The sequence below is a fragment of the Neophocaena asiaeorientalis genome, unplaced genomic scaffold (genome assembly GCF_003031525.2).
Source record: "Neophocaena asiaeorientalis asiaeorientalis breed wild unplaced genomic scaffold, Neophocaena_asiaeorientalis_V1.1 scaffold634, whole genome shotgun sequence".
Lineage (NCBI taxonomy): Eukaryota > Metazoa > Chordata > Mammalia > Artiodactyla > Phocoenidae > Neophocaena > Neophocaena asiaeorientalis.
This window is the reverse complement of record NW_020173971.1, coordinates 239,304-259,584: the sequence shown is the minus strand read 5'-3', so window position 1 is coordinate 259,584 and position 20,281 is coordinate 239,304. Positions and strand designations below refer to the sequence as shown.

Genomic DNA, 20,281 nt, shown 5'->3' with positions numbered 1-20,281 from the left:
CTAGTATACTTTTGGGATATGCTTATTGCTAAACAACTTTTTTGGTTTAGAAATGCCAAAACTTCCTTGACTCTCCTGGACATATATTACTTTAAAACGGAAATATAATAGGCTAAAAAATAAAAATCTATCTGTTCTTTAACAAATATTTTAATGTTTTTATAGAAACAATTCCTTTCAGGTGCTCTGAGTAACTTTTTTTTTTTTGCTCTGAGTAACTTTTAAGTGACATTAAAAAAAGTTTCAGGGCTTGCCTGGTGACACAGTGGTTAAGAATCCGCCTGCCAATGCAGGAGAAACGGGTTCGAGCCCTGGTCTGGGAAGATCTCACATGCCGCGGAGCAGCTAAGCCCGTGCGCCACAACTACTGAGGCTGTGAGCCACAGCTACTGTGTGCCTAGAGCCCATGCTCCGCAACAAGAAGCCACCACAATGAGAAGCCCGTGCACTGCAACAAAGAGTAACCTCTTCTCCGCAACAAGAAGCCACCACAATGAGAAGCCCGTGCACTGCAACGAAGAGTAGCCTCTGCTCATCTCAACTAGAGAAAGCCCGTGCACAGCAACGAAGACCCAACACAGCCAAAAGTAAATAAATTTAAAAAAAACAAAAAAAAGGTTCAGCCTTCTTTAATACCAATATTTTGCACAATTTAAGATATAGCCATTGAGTTTAGCATTTCAAGGGAAAAAAAGTAAAGAGAAAAAGGAGAATGGTAACTTATCGAGAAGTTTATGTAATTAATAAAGTTTAGTTTGTTTTGGAGTCTTTAAAAAAAATTAGGCCCAGAATTTAATTATCCTAATTACCATCCCAATCGGATATCTCTATGTGTGGATTCTAGATAAGATAAAATATTTTGAACTAATAAATGTAAGACCCACTGATTGGACTGTTTGTTTGGAATCTGTTTTACTGGGTTTAGATAAGGAAAACTTCAATAAAGCTAACTATATACTGAGTTCCACTAAAAAAAAAAAAACACAACTCTGCTTTTGTGGTAAATTTCTGGACAAATCATCAGAGCACAACATCATAGATATTGTACTGTTCACAGGTATTTGTTGCAGAAGTGAAGTGCTTGTATTTAAACTATCAAAATTCTAACCCTTCAAAATAGGTTTTCTAAAACAATTTTTTTTGCAAATCAGCATTTGCTTTTAAACTCTTAAAATGTCAATTAAAAAAATCCTTACAGATAAATCTTAAAGTTATTGCTTTCAGTCTCAATTATTTTTTTACTTTTAACTATATATTGAACACAGAATCAGTTTCTAAGTACATGTCTAATGAAAAACAGTTTCACTGTAAAATAAAACTAGGCAATCTAATATAACCTGTATAGAAAAGTCTGAGTGTGATTTATCAAAATTCAGAATTAAATTTCTATAATAGTTAAAACACTTTCAGTCTCTTCTTACTATTCAAAACCTGCAACTTCCTATGAGACTAGAAAGTCAGCAGAGAAGATCAAACAGACTTAAGCACTGCCCAACTTCTTCTAAAGTGATGAACTCGGGCTCCCTTGGTGGCGCAGTGGTTGGGAGTCCGCCTGCCGATGCAGGGGACACGGGTTCGTGCCCCGGTCCGGGAAGATCCCACATGCCGCGGAGCATCCGGGCCCGTGAGCCATGGTCGCTGAGCCTGCGCGTCTGGAGCCTGTGCTCCGCAACGGGAGAGACCACAACAGTGAGAGGCCCGCGTACCGCAAAAAAATTTTTAAAAAATAAAGTGATGAACTCTTAACCTTGAAGTAGTCATCTTGAGTAACAAGGGAGTTTCTCAGTCTATTCTCTGGATTAAATAGACACGACTCCACCATCTGTACGCTTCAGCCCGCAGATTTCTTTTGTGGGCCGTTTCCAGAGGATGGAGTAGCTTCATGAATTGAACGTTCACTTGGCAAAACTTCAGCTCCTGGATCAACTTCATTACAGTGGTAGTTAACAGCCGTATAATCCAGAGGAATAACCTAACTCCTCTGCTCCCCAGTAGGCCACTGAGGTGGCATCTGATAACTACAAACCCACAGCTGATATCCGGTCATAACCTGAACTGGTGAATTTGGATAAGGAGGATAAGCCTGAACACACTGAGTCATCGTGGTTGGAGGCTGCATATAAGCTTCAGTGTTGGGATTACTCCAGTGTCTGGATTACACTGAAACTGTGGTAGAGGAGGAGGATTACATACCAAAGGACGGGGCTTCCCTGGTGGCACAGTGGTGGGGAGTCCGCCTGCCGATGCAGGGGACACGGGTTCATTCCCCGCTCCGGGGGGGATCCCATGTGCCGTGGAGCGGCTGGGCCCGTGAGCCATGGCCGCTGGGCCTGTGCCTCCGGAGCCTGTGCTCCGCAACGAGAGAGGCCACAACACTGAGAGGCCCGCGTACCGCAAAAACAAAAACAAAAACAAAAGGACGGCGCTTCCCTAGTGGTGCAGTGGTGGGGAGTCCGCCTGCCGATGCAGGGGAAGCGGGTTCGTTCCCCGGTCCGGGGGGATCCCACGTGCCGCGGAAGGGCTGGGCCCGTGAGCCATGGCCACTGGGCCTGTGCCTCCGGAGCCTGTGCTCCGCAAAAAAAAACCCCAAAGGACGTGGCTGTACATGATAAGCACTTAAATTTTGTTTCCTGATTGCAGGGCCCAGTTTCAGCTTTTTACCATGGAAATTTATCTGTGATTCTACTGTCTCCTGCACATCCATGTCATTATAAAATGAAACAAATCCATAGCCTTTGGACATGCCAGTTCAGTCCGTGATTATCTTCACTTCTTTTACTGAACCATACCTAGCAAAGAAACTTGTAATTTCGGTTTCATCCATCCTAACATCAATTCCACCACCAAAAAAAAAAGAAAAGGTATTTGGCATGATTTTGCCTTCTGGTAAAACATAGCCTTGGCTGGGCGTAGTTGATGAAGGCTGGGTGCTGGCCTCTCTGGAGGCAGCTGAGTTTGGAGTCTCAGGATTTGCAGCCTCAGGATGGCGGCAGTCAGGGTTCCCGCGGAGGGGCTTTAGGAAGAGCAGGGGCTGCTGTTAGGCCTGCTCGTGCCCGCCGCCCGGCTTGACAGGGCGCAGGCGGACGAGCGGGGACAGTCAGAGACGGGTGGCGAGGCCGAGGGGCACAGGCGGACTCCCTTGGCCTTTTCCTTAGGATCACCTGTTCTAGATGGAAAATTCTTTAAGGCCTGGATCAGATCATATTTTCTAGGCTGTCAGTACTAAGTTCATCCTAGTGGAGCCAGAGTTCTAACCAGTCCGGGGGAGAGTGTTAATGGAGGGCGGTGGTATTGATATTTGACATCATTAATTGATATTTGCTATGATAATCATTATTATGGTACTGATATCATTATCCTATTCTCTACCTCATTCTCTACCTCTCATACCTGATAAAGCAGGGAGGAAGCCTTTGCACATTCTGACGGGTAATTGGAAAGGTGGCCTGAGTAAACAAAATACATAATAACGAGTGTGGAGTCATTTGGGAATCCCTAGGATTAGCTCTGTCCTGCTGAGCCAGATCCTTTCCCCAGATACTTCAGCATTTTGTTAATGGCTCAGCACTGCATCTATCATGGAAAGGAAACGAGCTTTTGCCATCCACTCTGGTGAGAAGCTACTGGCGTGTTTTACCCGCTTCCTGCATGTTCATTAGGGAATGTGACACTCCAGCCACCAAGCAGCCCCGACACCTCCTGGAAACACTTTTTGCTTCCTCTGCAATGCAGCTCTAAGCTGTCCTTTGAGCATTTGGCCTGCCGCTTGCTCTTGGAGCTCTGAGAGTTTCCTGGTGGGAGCTGATGAGTTTTCTAAAGAGCCGTGTGTGTGTGTGTGTGTGTGTGTGTGTGTGTGTGTGTGTGTGTGTGTTCAAGGACGTATCTAGGGTACTAAATCAAATAGCAAAGAAAGGTTTATAATGAAAAGTAATAGTCTCCCACTCCATCCTTCCCCACTCTTCAAACGTCACTTCTGACGGTTTACCTCCCAAACCAGAAACAGTATGCTTGATTTCTTACCTTAGACGTATCTGTTGACTCCCTGCTACGAAAAACAAGGGTTTCGCTCTTTTCCCCCCCTCATTCTGGATTCCATCCTCCTCTCAAATTTTTAATAAACGCATTGGTAATTTTAGTTATTTTCATCACTTTTGCAAATTTAAACAATATACAAAAACCTCTATTTCTTGCTCCCAGAGCTGCAGACCGTGTCTTATTTTTGCATCATGTAAAACTAGACTATGAAGCGACCATGTCTTGCACCTCCTCACCCAGCCTGGTCTCCCAACCCTGTACTAGCTACACCTTGGCATTTGCGATGTCAAGACTGGTAACCTTAACATTCTGTTTAGTCCTTTGTTTATAAGTTGATTTTAAATGCTGAAAACAAGTAAGTGACATTTATGTTACCATTATTAGGTAAATATTCTTTATTGTAGAGCCAAAAAAAAAAAGCTATGGGTCCAAAATAAACCCTGGGCCACTCATTCTAAGCGAAGTAAGTTAGAAAGAGAAGGACAAATACCATATGATATCACTTATATGTGGAATCTAAAATATGACACAAATGAACTAATCTATGAAACAGACTTACAGACATAGAGAACAGACTTGTGGTTGCCAAGGGGGAGGGGGTGTGGGAGAGGGTTGGACTGGGAGTTTGAGATTAGCAGATGCAAACTATTATATATAGAATGGATAAACAACAAGGTCCTACTGTATAGCACAGGAAACTACATTCAATATCCTGTGATAAACCATAATAGAAAAGAATATGAAAAGAATATATATATGTATAACTGAATCACTTTGCTGTACACCTGAAACTACCACAATATTGGAAATCAACTATATATTCAATTAAAAATCATTCTGAGAATACTAATTATAATTTTTGAGCATTTTATGTTCCCAAATAATATTTGTTTGCTCTAGAGTCAGTCCTTCAAAGGGGACCAACCTAAGGAATCACCTATTACTTTGGAGAAAGTAGGGCTGTGGGTCTTCACTATCAAAATTTATTCTTTGGCAAAGACCTGAGGCCATGTCTCCTCATTGTGAATTTAGGTCAGCGTGCTTCTTGTACGAGGATGCATGCATTTCAGCCTCATCTTCAGTGAGAGGCTGACTAGCGCTCTGTGAGCAAAAGAGACATCCCTGGACATCACCCAAGTCCCTCGTCCAAGGGCAGCTTCTAGGCTCCCCCAGGGGCACTAACCACAGAACTGTGCAGCCCCTTGACTCTTTCCTGAGGAAGATTTCTCTAAGAAAATGGTTCCCCTCCCCAACTTTCCCCAGATCCTGGAGAAGCCTCTGAGGTGGACAAACTGAAGGACTGGGATGTAGGAGCCCAACACTTTGCCCGAAATCCTGCAGAAGGAAAGCAACCGGTGTGCCCCACAGAAGCCTGAAGAGGCAGTGAGATTGCGAATGAGACTCGGGGCTGAAGCTGACATGCTGTTTGCAAAAGAGCGCAACACAGCCCTTGCCCCTTAACCTGCTCGCGACCACTCACAGCGGGCAGCCTCTCAGAGGAAGATGTTGCTATCGCCCTATGTTAACACGGCCTGTTACTGGGTGTCTATAAACAGAATAATACTTTTTTTTTTTTTTAAAGCCTTCAGAGTCCTTGCAAGAAGGCAGGCTCCAGCTGGAGTGGGTGGGATGACCTCTGTCAGGCGGTCTGGCTACAGGACCCTGAGGCCAAAGCCCTAAGGCAGGTCTCTCAGTCCTGAGGACTTGTTTGCCTTGTCCCGGAAAGAGAAGCCATCTCCCTCTGAGGGAGGCCAGAGGAGGGAGGCTGAGGGAGGCTGAGCCCTTGCCACCCCTTTGGGCCTATGTAGGAGAATGCCAGGAAGGAGAAAACAGGGAAGGGTGGAGGGAGGAGTTTTACAAAGGATGCAGCAGAGATGGGCCCTTGCTTCTGTGGTACCCTATTCCTTCCTTTGCCTTCATCACATCACTGTGGCCGCTTCTTAATTTGTTAACAGTGGGAGGGAAGTTTAGAACTTCCTGGAATCCAGCCTCAGCCGATGTGAAACGTGTCCAGCCAGACCCCAGAGGTCTTGGCAAATCAGCTTCCTGCCTCCCAGAGGCTGAAGCCCTGTCAAGAGGACAGAGCCCCCTTGAGGAAAAGCATTTATGAGTAGGGCAGGAAGGTCAACCCTGGAACCCCTAATGGTGCCGCCTTTTCTCCAAAGGAGCGAGACAGAGCAGACCCTGTGGCTCCGAGATCCCCGTCCAAAGGCTCAGTGTCCATCGCTTACATCTACCTGGGTCTCCTTGTCATCACATACATTCCATTTCTACCCTCACAACAATGGGGGCCTTTGAGAAGGAAAACTGAGGCCAAAACACACAAACTAATATCACCCAAGGCCATGAGCCTGAATGTCAGGGACACCACTGGGATTTGAACGCAGGCCCCCTGACCAGGGTAGACCACGCCCCGCAGCACCTTAATCTCGTGGGTAAACAATCTCTTAATCTCAGTAGGTGGGCCACTTCTGGTCAGCCAGCTCATCCCATCTGCAGTTCATTCATTCAATCAGCATTCACTGAGCACCTATCAGTCACCAGACACCTCAGGGCTGGGGAGACAAAGACAGGGTCCCAGCAGTAGGAAGTCCACCCTTAGTAAACAGACAGCTGCACGGGGTGATAAGTGTGGCTGGGCTGACGTGAGGCTAATGTGGATTCTCCCTAGCTTCCCAGTGAGCAGTCGATGTCAGATTTCCCTTCCTCTGGGGTTTGGGACATTTCCACGCTGACTGGCAGAGGTAGCCCTGCCACCCACTGAGCTTTGGGGTTGGAAAAGGCCCTGGCACAGTGACTCACGGCTGTGATTCCTTATGACCTGTCTGTGCCACAGCCTTGACTACAAAGCAAGTGTCATTCTTGACACGCCAAGGACACTGGCCAGGCTGCCTGTAGGCCCATTAATGTGACCAGGCTTGGCAATAGTGTCCATGAACTGGTGCTCAAGGCATGTGAAGAAATAAGACAGGGCCTAAAAGAAAGAAGGGTGATGAGTCAGGGAATGCGTGGCTGAGACCCAAACCGAGGTGCTGGCTTCTTTGTGCAGCAGGAACCCTTCCCTGCTTCTGAGTGGCCCCAGCGCCCGCTCCCAGACCGAGCCCAGCTCTACCTTGTCGCAAGTCAGGTGGCCTGGAGCTGCGCTCTGTGCCTTAGTTTCCACATCTACTGAATAAGGAGGATGACAATAGAGCCTCCATTGTAGGGTTATCTGAATTAATATTTGTTAAGTACTTAAACAGTTCCCAGGACATGGAAAACACTATGGAAGGGCTTTTTAAAAAAAATAAAAGAAGGGATCCAAGAGGCAGTGGCCCCATTACCTTCAGCCAGGATCCCCTCCATGGAGCATGGAGAAGTCAAAAGAGGACAGGCTTAATCAACAGGAAGGTAGCACTGTTGGTGGAATGTAAATTGGTGCAGCCACTGTAGAAAAAGGTATAGAGGTTCCTCAAAAAACAAAAATAGAGCTACCGTATGGTCCTGACATCCCACTCCTGGGTATATATCCAGAGAAAACTATAATTCGAAAAGATACACACACCCCAATATTCACAGCAGCACTATTCACAATAGCCAAGACATGGAAGCAACCTAAGTGTTCATCAACAGATGAATGGATAAAGAAGATGTGGTATATATATATATATATATATATATATATATACACTGTGTATATAATATTTCATTGTGTATATATATATATACAATGGAATATTACTCAGCCATAAAAAAGAATGAAATAATGCCATTTGCAGCAACATGGAAAGACCTAGAGATTATCATACTAAGTGAAGGAAGTCAGAGAAAGATAAATACCATATGATATCACTTACATGTGGAATCTAAAAAATGATACAAATGAACTTATTTACAAAACAGAAACAGACTCACAGACATAGAAAATAAACTTATGGTTACCAAAGGGGAAAGGTGGGAGGATAAATTAGGAGTTTGTAATTAGCAGATACAAACTACTATATACAAAATAGATAAACAACAAGGACCTACTGAATAGCACAGGGAACTATATTCAGTATCTTGTAATAAACTATAATGGAGAAGAATCTGAAAAAGAATATATATCTGAATCACTTTGCTGTATACCTGAAACTGACACAGCATTGTAAATCAACTAACTTCAATAAACAAAAACAAAAACAAAAAACAGGAAGGTAGCATTATTCGGGCACCAAATTAGTAAAGACTTCTTTTGAGAAGTTAATAATCAATGTTGCAGAGAGAGCAGTGAGAAGGTGCCAGGTGCATTTACAGGTGCCACCTTTGCTGCAGTAATTTGGTCATATGTATCAAGGGCCTTAAAAATATTCATAAACTTGCCCCAGTAAGTCTCCTTTTAAATGAATCTGTCCCACAGAGATAATTTGAGATTTAGACAACAGATGAAACACAAAGATTTTCTACAGCATTTCATACAATTACCAAAAATATTAAAAAATTCCCAACAAAAGAAAGATAAATACACAAAATAAATTGTTAAATAGTCATAAAAAACCACGTTCAGAAGAATTTTAAATGGCATAAAGAAAGCTCACACTATGCAATGTCAGTTAAAAAGGAATATATATCATCATTAAAATTTATGATTTCATGCTGGAGGGGGCATGGACAAAAGGGAACCCTCCTACACTGTTGATGGGAATGTAAATTGGTGCAGCCGCTATGGCAAACAGTATGGAGGGTCCTTAAAAAACTAAACATAGAGTTATCATATGAGCCAGCAATCCCCCTTCTGGGCACATATCCAGACAAAACTATAATTTGAAAAGATGCATGTGCCCCGATGTTGACAGCAGCACTATTTACAATAGCCAAGATGTGGAAACAACCTAAATGTCCAACAACAGATGAATGGATAAAGGAGATGTGGTACATATACAGTGGAATATTACTCAGCCATAAAAAAGAATGAAATAATGCCATTATCATACTGAGTGAAGTAAGTCAGACAGAGAAAGACAAATACCATATGATATCACTTATATGTAGAATCTAAAAGATAACACAAACGAACTTATCTATGAAACAGAAACAAACATACTCACAGACATAGAGAACAGACTTGTGGTTGCCAAGGGGGAGGGGGTACAGGAGAGGGTTGGGTTAGGAGTTTGGGACTAGCAGATGCAAACTATTATTTATAGAATGGATAAACAATAAGGCCCTACTGTATAGCACAGGGAACTATATTCAATATCCTGTAATAAATGGAAATAGAATAATGGAAATTTCAGTCAACGCACGCAGAAGAAAAAGAAATTTACCAATGTGTTAACAATGATTACTACTGAGTTGAAGAAATCTGGGTGATTTTTAGTATCATCTTTATATTTCTTCTGTATTTTCCAGAATTTCTGAAGGCCTTTTTTAGTAATCAGAAAAATGAGATTTTTGTTTTGCTTTGCTTTGTTTTTAATGCACAATCTCTGTAGTTAAAACAGATAAATTCTGACAATAACCTGCCTGCTTAGGAGCTTGGGCAAGTTATTTAAGCACTCTTGATAACTCGGTTTGATCCACCACAAAATGGGGGAAAGAATACCTACTTCATGAAGACTGGAGGATGAGAAAATGAAGTAAAGCCAGCACCTGACGGTTCCGTCCACCACACCTTAGGCCAGGGGAGATGCCGTTGGGGAAGAGTCCCATCCTCCCTTGGGATGTCAGAAGAGACCTTCTGAGAGTTTACAGACTGGCTTTGCTGCCCTTACAATTTTGAAAAACATTCAGAAGGAAGTGCTTCTTGGCTGCATAAGCTGTATCCATTAACCCACACAAAGAAATTTCCTTCCAAGCATTCAATTGAAACAGCGTTCGTAAAACGGTCTTGCAGACAAAAGTTGTCAAGAGCTGTTCAAGGGTTGGGGATTGTTGTTGGTAAGAGTTGTGTGACACATTGGAATATTTTTCAGCCACAAAAAAGAAAATCCTGCCATTTGAATAAGTGGGATGGAGCTGAAGGACATTATGCTAAGCAAAATAAGCAAGACACAGAAAGAGAAATACCACATGACCTCACTTTATGTGGAATTTAAAGAACAGTCAAACTCCTAGAATCAGAGAGAAGGATGGTGGTTGCCCCGATGGGGGGAGGGGGAAGTGGGGTGATGTTGGTCAAAAGTACAGCGTTTCAGTTATGCAAGATGAATAGGTTCTGGAGACCTAATGTACTGCATGGTGACTATAGCTAATAATACTGTATTGTATAACTGATATCTGCTAAGAGGATGTAGCTTAAATCTTCTCACACACATATACAAATGGTAAGTACAGAGACGTGATAGATACATTAATTAGCTGGATTGTGGTGATCATTTCACAATATATAAGTACATCAAAACATCAAGTTGGGGCTTTCCTGGTGGCGCAGTGGTTGAGAGTCTGCCTGCCGTTGCGGGGCACGCGGGTTCGTGCCCCGGTCCGGGAGGATCCCACATGCCATGGAGTGGCTGGGCCCGTGAGCAACGGCCGCTGAGCCTGCGCGTCCGGAGCCTGTGCTCTGCAACGGGAGAGGCCACAACAGTGAGAGGCCCGCGTACCGCAAAAAAACAAACGAAAAAAACAACTGCCCAAATCAATGCACTGAATCCCACATGCAAGCACGCACCAAAGAGAACTTTCCTCATCTCCCATGTACGTAAGTCAGGATAGTGGTTACTTGGAGGGGTGGTGACCAGAGGAGGCATAAAAGGGGCTTTGGGGACGCTGGTGATATTGATTGTCAATCTGGATGCTGGTCACACAGTTCATTTGTAAAAAATTCACATTGTACTGCATGATGTAGTCACTGTTCTGTATGTATGTATGTATGTTATATTCAATAATATGTTTATTTTAAGACCCCATTAACGAAAAGGCAAGCCGAAAGTAGGAGGAGATATTTGCAACACAGAAAAAGTATGCCGGTACATATATCACTTAGCTCTTTGCCAGCATGTTAAATTAAGGGCTTTTCCTTCTAAGATCTCTTCATCCTTCTCTAACTATGCATTTTTATGTGTTTCTATAGATATGCGTGATTTGAAAATAAATTATTCTTTGTGTTTATTGAACAGATTTTCCCTCATTACAAACTTTTAAATGCAGATGAGTGGAAATTCTGCTCTTTCTCTGGGGAAATTTTTCAAATAATTTTGTTATGTTGTTCTTGGTTTCTTTCTTCCTCTAGTTAAAAGATTTGATATATTTCTTTTTAAAGCTCTTTACCCGATATTCTCAGTTTCTCTCCCTCCCTACATCATCACAAAGCGCTAGGAAGTCAGGAGGAGACACACGCTGTCAGCATGCCCCACCTTGATTCGACGGAAGGAGAAACTGAGACCTTCAGTCCAGCTACCTGACCAGGAGGCTGTGGATACAAGGAAGAGAGGGAGAAAACCTGGGTTCCTAACAGTCAAGTGCAGCGCCTTGCAAGGTCACAACCACCTTCTAATATCAGTACTTTTATAAAAGCGCATTTAGGACAAGTGAGCAGGTGACACTAAATCACGGCAGGTCACGCCCCCTGCAGACAGCCCGACAGCGCCCATTCAGCCAGGCGCTCATCAGAGCATCTTTACCGAGCCCACGGCAGCGACCCAGACGGCCAGGTCTGCATCTTGTGAAGCTCCCATTCCAAGGAGAGGAGACAGACAATAAACAAGCCACCAAAGAAGCCAGATAATGTGAAGGAAGTAAACAGGGTGCTGAAAGAGAGAGTGACTGGGGAGGCCTCACCAAGGAGGCAACATCTGGAGTGAGAATGAACCAGCGCCAAGGGAGCAGGGAAGATGGTTCCAGGCAGAGGGCAACGTGAGTGTGGGGCTGGGAAAGGGCTTGGCTTGTTCCGGGATCAGGAAGCGGCCCGCGTGGCCAGAGCACAGAGGCCGAGGGGCGGAAGCTGGAGGAGGGCATCCCAGCCATGGGAAGCCTCTGACTGAGAGCCACAGGAAGCCACTGAGGAGTCTTAAGCAAAAAACGGACGTGATCTGATTTGCATTTTAAAAGATAATTCTCATGGATAAACAAAGTGTGGTACACACATACAATGGGATATTATTCAGCCTTGAAAAAGGTAGACATTCTGACACATGCTACAACCTTGAGGATATTAGGCCGAGTAAAATAAGCTGGTCACAAAAGGACCAACACTGTGTGATTCCACTTACGCCACGTACCTAGAGTCATCAAGTTAATAAAGACAGAAAGTAGGATGGTGGTTGCCAGGGGCTGGAAGCGGGGGGGATGGGGAGTTACCGTTCAAAGCGTTCAGAGTTTCAGTTTGGGAAGATGAAGAAGTTCTGGAGGCGGACCGTGGTGACAGCTGTACAACAATGTGCATGTAATTAATGCCAGTGAAGGGTATGCTTAAAAATACTGAAAATAGCAAATTGTATGTTACGTATATTTTACCACAATAAAAGAAAAACGTTTTAAAGGTAATTCTACGTGCTGTGTAGAGGATGAACAGCAGGGTTGGGGCTTCAGAGATGAAGCTGAGAGACCTTCGAAGACTAAAGTGCTGAGGGCAGCCTGTCGGAGGGGTGGAGGCCTGACTAGGCAGTGGCCGTGGGGGTGAGAGGAGAGGGCAGATGTGCCGTCCAGGTCATTCCGGACTTGGCCACGGACTGGACTGGGGAGAAGGGGAGGGAGAGGTCAGTATGTCTGTGACCTAACAACAAATGACAAGAACAGAATACGAAATGCAGTAACAAGAAAGCATTCCCAAATAAGTTGTGCTAGCGTAGGATTTCATGTTTTCATTTTCAGAATTGTCTTTAACGTTGTATTAAAAAATGATGTATCTGGGCTTCCCTGGTGGCGCAGTGGTTGGGAGTCCACCTGCCGATGCAGGGGACACGGGCTCGTGCCCCGGTCCGGGAAGATCCACATGCTGCGGACCAGCTGGGCCCGTGAGCCATGGCCGCTGAGCCTGCGCATCCGGAGCCTGTGCTCCGCAACGGGAGAGGCCACAACAGTGAGAAGCCCGCGTACCGCCAAAACAAAAACAAACAAAAAAAAAAGATGTATCTTTTTTCCAACAAGATTTTAAAACCCACACATAAGGCCATTTACAGTCTCCAAACCCGGCCTGTCTCAGCACGCAGGACACTGCATCAGACCCCCGTCCATTGGGTCGTGTTCCAGTGGGATCTGCTTCAGGAGCTCAGCATCCTCCTGACTCCCGGCTTTTGTCTGACAGCAGAGCGGGTCAAGTGCAGTCCCAACACTAAAAAACACGAGGCACCGAGACGGGTGCTTTAGGGAAATGATCTCGTTGAATCCTGGAGACAGCTCGGCATCCTCAACGCTGTGTGTCCTGGGGCTGAGCATTTCCTGTTTGTAAGCGTTAGTTTCCTGTCTGTAAAACAAGGATAACGGTATCCTTTGAAGGGTTGCAGTGAGGAGCAAATTAAAGTATTTGAACAGTGTTTTCAACTCAGATTGTCTCTTTCTTTGGCAAGGTCTGGGAGGGTCTGCTGGAGGTTACGGGGGCAAAGAACAGCAGCTAAGCTTCCCCACCTCAGCCAGCCTTTGTCACTACGGCTGGACAGGGAAGGATTTTATGAATCATTGTGTGGCATGCACGTGCTACATCTTAGTAAGAACGCCATCATTTTATACCCATTTTTTGTCTGGGGTGTAAGATCTTTTAAAACCCAGGCCCCCAGTCGCCTCCCAAGTGACCTGACCTCACTCCACCAGATGGAATGAGTCCTCCTTCTTCGTGCTGTGTCGCCTATGAATACGCTTCATTATTGCACCTTCTATGTATTGATAAAAAACTACTATAACCACGTTCTAGACACCTACTTTGGCTGCTGGATTTGAGCTCTGTGAGAAAGGCATCCCCAGGGCGGGGGAGAGTAGAGAACAGGGCAGGTGCTCAACGAGTATTTGTTAAAATAAAATTGAAATAAACCAAAGTGACGTTCCAGCAAAGGAGCCATAACATGTTTCATTGTTATAAAAATTACATACATGGGACTTCCCTGGTGGCACAGTGGTTAAGAATCCTCCTGCCAATGCAGGGGACATGGGTTCGAGCCCTGGTCCGGGAAGATCCCACATGCTGCAGAGCAACTAAGCCCATGCGCCACAACCACTGAACCTGCGTTCTAGAGCACGGGAGCCACAACTACTGAGACCACGTGCCGCAACTACTGAAGCCCACATGCCTACAGCCTGTGCTCCACAACAGGACAAGCCACCGCAATGAGAAGGCTGCGCACCACAACGAAGACCCAACACAGCCAAAAATAGATAAATAAAAATTATATACATATACACATATATACATAATGGAATATTATACAGCCATAAAAAGAAGGAAATCCTGCCATTTTTGACAACATGGATGGACAATGAGGGCATCATGCTAGGTGAAATAAGTCAGACAGAGAAAGACAAACACTGTATGATCTCCCACATATATGGAATCTAAAACAAAATAAAACAATGACTCGTAGATACAAAGAACAGATTAGTAGTTAACAACAACAAAAAAAGTAACATGATCATAGGTCATAGAATATTTAGGGAATATATGAGATTAGAAAGAAGGGGGAGTAATCCATTTTCACATCCCCCAGTGATAATTTTGGTAAACATTAACCCGTATTTCTTTTTTTTATATATTTTTATTTATTTGGCTGCACCAGGTCTTAGCTGCGGCATGCAGGATCTTTGTTGTGGTGTGGAGGATCTTTAGTTTTGGCATGCGAGATCTTTAGTTGCAGCATGTGGGATCTCTAGTTGTGGCATGTGGGTTCTAGTTCCCTGACCAGTGATCGAACCCAGGCCCCCTGCATTGAGAGGGTGGAGTCTTAACTGCTGGACCACCAGGGAAGTCCCAACCTATATTTCTTTCCAGTCATTTTTTCCTAGATGTGCTCTGTTTTTACATAATGATTTTGTAATTTATACATGCAATTTTTAAATCTGGCCTCTTTTAACATTATAACTGTTACAATATTTCATTCTTAAATCTCAAGGTCAGTTTTCATTCTTTTTTACCTCTTTGATCTGGATTATCCATTTTTCCAAAAATCATGTTTCTAAAATATCAATATAAAGAATTAATGTCTCGAAGCTTTCAAAATTGCTTTATCAATAAACCCTGTTTTTATAAATTGAATCTTATATAGAACTCCAATATACAAAGAGATAATACTTTATTCAAACAAAATCATTTTCTAAGTCAAAAGCCTGGTATTTGCTTGTGGCAACATCAGTCAATTCGCACACTAAGGCTATTTAGATGAAGACAAAATTGGAGCCTGGGGCTATATTACAGCCTCTAAGGAGCTACACCCACAGAATCACGGCACCCTGAACACCCTGGGATTCTGTGGCAGCTCCATAGAGAAGGGGACAGACCTGCCAGCTCCCCAGGAGCCTGGCAGATGGGTTTCCCTCCCCATGCCTGGCTGTGACCAGTCAAGACTTCCAGGCAGTTCCAGGAGCCTCCCTAATTCCGCCAAGTGAACGGAGGAGAGGAAGAAGCATCTCTGAGGAACCCCATCTACCTCGACACTCACATAGGGTGACTTGGGGGATTGCCTTTAAACAAAGCAGCCACTTATCTCTGACTTTCCAGGGCAGAGGCTAGGATTTTGTCCTCCCCACCCCCAGCCTGATTTCTCCCTTCTGCCCCTCTCCTGCAGTCCCCTCTCACTCAATCTGTAGTCAAGGGCTTCCCTGGTGGTGCAGTGGTTAGGAATCTGCCTGCCAATGCAGGGGACACGGGTTAGAGCCCTAGTCCGGGAAGATCCCATGTGCCGCGAAGCAACTAAGCCCGTGCACCACAACTACTGAGCCCACGTGCCACAACTACTGAAGCCCACGTGCCTGGAGCCCGTGCTCCACAACAAGAGAAGCCACTGTAATGAGAAGCCTGTGCATCGCAACAAAGAGTAGCCCCCACTCGCTGCAACTAGAGAAAGCCCGTGCGCAGCAATGAAGACCCAATGCAACAACAACAAAAATAATTAAAAAAAAAAATCTGTGGTTGAACCTTCCAACAGCCTTTCTGAAGAGATGAGAAAGAAGGAAGAGAAGACGGTATATTTTCTTGTGTCTGCGTTTCGGGACAGGAAGCTAGCTCTGGTCAGAGGCCTCTTCTGCCGGCTGGAGTGAGGGCAGTGAGGGGCAGTAGTACAAGCTGGAGCATCAGTGCACACAGTTCCCACTAAAGTGACCTGAGGACACCGGGCAGAAATAAATATGTCAGAGGTGTACAAAATACAGCTGTACCCGCCTCCCCTAATTTGTTTTATAACACAAAAATAAAGCAATTGTTACACAAGGATACTCCAATTCCTCTGGCAGAAAACAACAGCAAATGATTAGGAAAGAGTTGTTTTGTTGAGAAGTAGCTCTGGGATATTCAGCAAGCCTGTAAATGAGTTATTAACACCTGGTAGAGTGGAAGCTGAAATGCAATACGGGAATCTAAGAATCAGAATGGATAGAGCCTGGTCAAATCCAGGCCAGCTGCCCCTGACCCTCTGTCTGTCACCTCACCTCCGAGCAGGCTCCCACCCTGTCCTGCTCCTGTTCACATTTGTTGGTGCCCAGCACCCTCTACTGGCAACAAGAAAAGTCTTTCTTCCTCCAGAAATTGGCAGTTTTGTCACTTGGCAGGTGGTGACCAACAGAATCCCTTTCTGTAGGGTTGCCCTTCCTGCCCAACTTGAGATTGCTGTCAGATTTTATTTTGATAAAATATTAAGTTCCAGTCATTTTCCACAAAGACCTTCAAAGGCACCTACGTTTACAAGCAAAGGTTTCAAAGGCACTCCGTGGGATATGCCATATGATGGATGATGAATATATTCGGAATTCTATGCTTATTGTTTTTATAAAATACGTCATATTAGGGCAGTAGTACATTCATTCGTTCATATTTTTTGAGCAGCTTCTATGTACCAGGTACTAGAAAACAGACAAATATTTCTGCCCTGATGGAGCTTATCTCTATGGGGTGAGGGGGGCGGAGAGGGACATTTAATAAACAAGTAAAATAAATAGTATGAAATTGGTGGTACAATAAAGAATACGCAGGAAAGAAAGGTACAGATGTGTATGGGGGAGGGGTAACTGCCTTTTTAAATTAGTGAGGATATCTGGAGATACAATGTTCTGGGCAGAGGGAAGTTGGTGCAAAGCTCTGGAAGCAGAGTGTCTTTGGTGTGTTGGGTTTGTCCAAGAAGCAGCAAGGAGGCCGCCTTGGCTGAGGTGGAGTGAGGCAGGGAGGAGATGAGGTCAGAGAGGGGTGAGGGCATAGACTGTGAAGGGGTTGCCGGGGATTGTAAGCAAGCACTTGGGCTTTTTTTTTTTTTTTAAAGGGCTTCAAATGCTTGGCTTTTTTTTTTTTTTTTTTTTTTTTTTTAATTTTTGGCTGTTTGGGGTGTTCATTTCTGTACAAGGGCTTTCTCTAGTTGTGGCAAGCTGGGGCCACTCTTCATCGCGGTGCACGGGCCTCTCACTACCGCGGCCTCTCTTGCTGCGGAGCACAGGCTCCAGACGTGCAGGTTCAGTAGTTGTGGCTCACGGGCCTAGTTGCTCCGCGGCATGTGGGATCTTCCCAGACCAGGGCTCGAACCCATGTCCCCTGCATTAGCAGGCAGATTCTCAACCACTGCGCCACCAGGTAAGCCCAAGCAGTTGGGCTTTTTATTCAGAGGCAGATGGGGCTCTAAACAGATAAGTGACATGATCTGGGGTACACACCTCCAAGTGTTTTACTGATAGACGGGCACAATTAATGTTTGGAAACTAGAGGTCTGCAGAATGAACTCTAAAATCAGCCCACTGTTTCCTTTCACTGAGACCCACATTGGAGGAGGAAACGTGAGCTGTCTTGAAAGATGAGAACTTCAACAAGCAGATGTGACAGGCCTTCCTAGACTAATCGTCATTCCTATGCTAAACCTCTAAGTGCAGCAAGTGATCTAGTTGGGAAACTGAGGTATCCAGCACTGGGGGCCTTCTCCGTACTGAATGCCCATTTTCATTGAGTATTTGTCTACACTCCTAACTCTCTTCCTTACTAGTCCTGATTCCTTACCTGAATCAGACTTCTCCCCAGAAACAAGTCGACAGACAGATGGCTTAGAGGGCCTGTGTGTCACAGTGACACCTGGATTCCCCGTGTTCTAGATCAGACACACACGGAGTGTCATGAAGTTTAACAGTTGGTACCTTCCCGATTTTGATCAGAGCCAGCCTAGACTTGTTAATACCTGCTATTAAAATACTGGACTTTCTGGGAGGCACTTTTAATTTAGAAAAAACACTAACAGGGGCTGGTTCAGGTTGGTAATCTGAGAACATACATTTAACTCCTTCTTGCAAACTCCCACTTAAGTGACCAAAGGACTATAACAAGAAAACTCTGTATTAGTACTAGAAACGGAGGAGAGAGAAAGGGTGCTACATTCAAATCAAAGTGTGAGCAAGTAAGTGAAATGAGTCAGACAGAGGAAGACAAATTCACAATCTGACTTACATATAAGGAAAAAAAATCAAGCTCATAAAAAAAAAAAAAGAGAGAGAGAGAGATCAGACTTGTGGTTACCAGAGGTGGAGGGTGGGAGAGGGGGAACTGGAGGAAGATAGTTAAAAGGTACAAATTTATAAGATTAAAAAGTACTAGGCTGTGATAACCTATATAAGAATCTAAAAAAGAATGAATAAACGTATACATATAACTGAATCACTTTGCTGTACACCCGAAAGTAATACAACATTGTAAATCAACTATATTCCAATAAAATTTAAAAAAAAATTTTTTTTTAAGTACTAGGGATGTAACGTATAACAGGACTATAGCCAACACTGCTGCCTGGCATGTAGGAAAGTTGTTACAAGTAAATCCTAAGAGTTCCCATCACAAGAATTTTTTTCCTTTTTTCTTTTCCTTTTATTGTATATATTTGGGAAGATGGATGTTAGTTGAACCTATTGTGGTAATCAGTTCACAATATATGTAAATCAAATCATCATGCTGTATGTCTACAACTTATACAGTGATGTATGTCAACTATTTCTCAATAAAGCGGGAAAAATAGAAGTGTGAGCCAGGGCTTTCCTGGTGGCGCAGTGATTGGGAGTCCGCCTGCCGATGCGGGCGACATGGGTTCGTGCCCTGGTCCGGGAGGATCCCACATGCCGCGGAGCGGCTGGGCCCGTGAGCCATGGCTGCTGAGCCTGCGCGTCCGGAGCCCACAACAGTGAGATAAGCCATTGGAATGGACCCCAGCAGAAGCTCATTAACATCCCCACCCGTGGACCAGTGAGAGCTGGACAAACTACAGCCACATATAATGAGGTCAAGATGGTCAGTCTCGGTTCACCGTGAACCTCCTAACTTCCGGTCTTTAATGCTACAAGGGGCAATTTCAGAATTATGATCTTCTTACTTTGCCAGTCAAGGTCATTTTGCTTTGGGGAGCAGGGTGAGGGCTGCTCACACTTCCACACTCAGTGAAGCAGGGCACAGCTCGAGCTGGCAACTGAAGGGCATAACCACGCCACTTGGGAAAGGGGCACTGGCCCAGCCAACTTCATGCTGCCACAACAGAAAAATTTTTTGGACATGGCTGCCCAAATCTCTCACACGTGAAAGAACCTCTAATCTGACAAAGTAAACCTCCACTAAATCTAAACTCTCCCCTTCCCCCTTTGAGTGTGCTTTTTAAGATTTGCACAGGTACCCACATAATTTGAAGAAAATGGATTTCAACTACCTGAACTAGAAAAATAATCCTAAGCAACAGAAGAACATACTGTGGCAACCATGAATAAATACCCTTCAGATGCCCCGGTGGAGAGCATCATTGACTAATGGTCCCATCGGCTGCCCCCTGGATCCACCAGGTTCACCCCGGCCTACACTTCCCGGGGACTCTTTCTAGCCAATGAGCACGGTGGGGTACTAAGGCAGGCCCATTCAGCGAGATGCTGGATTCCAACAGATGACTTTGGCTTGAGTCTCCATCCGCCTGGCTGAATCTTTCTTGGAACTGTAGTCCGAGATTCTTCCCATCTCCTTTCTTCCCTCTCCTTCCATGGGTGTCAAACCTAGATCTAAAGCCTCTCCCTACCTTCTCTGGCACCAGCCCCCAGCCGCAGCCCCCAATGAATCTCTTGTATATCTAATCCCATCCTAGCAGACATAAATGCACGCACATGCAGACATACTAAAAAATCGAAAAATTGTAAAGAAATCAATTTGAGGGAT

General features: G+C 44.6%; 1 pseudogene; it reads right to left on the bottom strand.

Moving 5' to 3' along the window:
• Positions 1–1,470: 1,470 nt before the first annotated feature.
• LOC112404951 (deleted in azoospermia-like) lies at positions 1,471–11,669 on the bottom strand (annotated as a pseudogene).
• Between the last annotated feature and the right edge of the window lie 8,612 nt (positions 11,670–20,281).